Below are 1,870 nucleotides of genomic sequence, written 5' to 3'. Positions count from 1 at the left end.
GTAATACTTTTGTGTATTTATACAGTATATTTTTTTTTGGTCAGATGTATTTATACAGTATTTGTACATGTTATATACATTATTTTGGTTTAATGAATTTTAATTATATATAATTTATAATTGATTAGGTTTTTGGATAGATTAACATATTAAAATACATATTTTATTATAATATATGGAATTATAATACAGAAAAATTAGATTACAAAGTAAATTACAAAATTAATTAAAAAGTAAATGTACATCGTAAAGATAAACTAATAAAACTCTTATATTTAAACTTCTCGAGGCTTTGCACTCTTTGATGTTCACGCTTCTTCTCAATCTTACCATCTACCTAGTAAGATGTCTCAAGATAAAACTAGTTTTTGCTACATAATCAACCACCAAAAGTAATTAGATTCTTAGCCAAATACAAATCAAACACATTGAACCACAGAAAATAACAGTCCCAATCATATACAAAAATTGATTCACACAATCTGCTTAGAAAAGAAGATTAGACAAACGATTGAATCTTACTCGATCAGCTATCTACCGAAATAACACGAATCGAATCTTCTGCAAATGGTTTTAGAGGATCTGCAACAAACGCAACGTATTTCTTCCCCACGCAGCTTCCATCTGTTTATTGGTCAATGATTATTTCGAAAAATCCTGAATACAAAATTGAATTTTGTGTGGTTAAACTAAAATGAAGAGAAGACAAATCTTTCTTTACCAGATCTAGAAGCAGCAAATGGTGAAAACAATCTGTAGTTTCATTCCTCACTTCAAGAGAGATAATAAAATCTAGGTTTGCTCCGGTCAACGGTGGTCACGGGGGATTCGTCGCTTGTGTTTCGTTCAAGAAGGTGGCTGCGGTGTGGGTTGGTCGAATCCCATCGAGATATGAGACTTTACCGGTGACTTCTGCGGCAAGGGTTTCTCGCGAAGGAAGTGGCTCGTGTTGGTAGAAGATTTTTGTTGCCTTTTGGTTCTAGGTAGGGCTTCTATTGAAGAAGAAGAAGATGAAAGAGACGACTTAGAGGATAATGAGGAGGAGAAGAAGAAGTTAAAAGAGTGGATTAAAAAAGGGTTAAATTTGTGTCCGTTAGATTCATTTTAATCAACGGTTCATATTAGAAACAATGTGATAATACGCCACGTCAGCTATCCGAGTAATCTCTTTCTATTGGCTCTGCTCTTGTTTATTTTCTTATACCATTTTAAACAGATTAAATATAACTAAATACTATGTTTAAATGGAAAATATTTTATAGTTATGAGAATACATTTTTAACTAAGATTTAAACTTAGTTAGAGTTAAAAAGAGTTTTAAAAATAAAACTATTAAACACAAATAGTAGTATAATAAATATATATAGATGAAAGCTATTTGTTAATTTAAACCGATTCTTATTTGTTAATTTGTATATTGTAATATGTTTTCAATTTTGCTATATTATGTACTTAGTATTACATCATATATTTTTGCATTTCATTTTGTTTATGATAAATACTAAAATATGTTTCAATACTGAGCACTAAGGGTTTAGGGTTTAGGGTAAAGGATTTAGGGTATGAGATTTAGGGTTTAATTTTTTGAAACATATTTTTACTATTTATCAATTAACAAAATAAAATGCAAAAAAATTATTAGAAACTTTATCACATTTGATTATTTGTTTTGCGATTTATTTTGTTAATTGATAAATAGTCAAATATGTTTCAATATTGAACCTTAAAAGGTTTAGGGTATAGAGTATATGATTTAGGGTATAGGGTTTAATTTTGAAACTTAATTTTTACTATTTATCAATTAACAAAATAAAATGCAAAAAAAATAATTAGAAATTTTATCACATTTGATTATTTGCTTTGCGATTTA

The 1,870-nt window shown here is 28.4% G+C and overlaps 1 long non-coding RNA gene across 1 annotated transcript; it reads right to left on the bottom strand.

Annotated features, from left to right (window-relative positions):
• Window positions 1-253: 253 nt before the first annotated feature.
• LOC110228844 lies at window positions 254-1,035 on the bottom strand. The gene is made up of 2 exons (XR_002332318.1): window positions 722-1,035; window positions 254-624 (listed from the first exon to the last, which is right to left on the bottom strand). It is a non-coding gene; the product is annotated as an uncharacterized LOC110228844 (long non-coding RNA).
• Between the last annotated feature and the right edge of the window lie 835 nt (window positions 1,036-1,870).

This window comes from Arabidopsis lyrata (assembly GCF_000004255.2).
Source record: "Arabidopsis lyrata subsp. lyrata unplaced genomic scaffold ARALYscaffold_4, whole genome shotgun sequence".
NCBI lineage: Eukaryota > Viridiplantae > Streptophyta > Magnoliopsida > Brassicales > Brassicaceae > Arabidopsis > Arabidopsis lyrata.
This window is presented reverse-complemented; position numbering and strand designations above follow the sequence as displayed.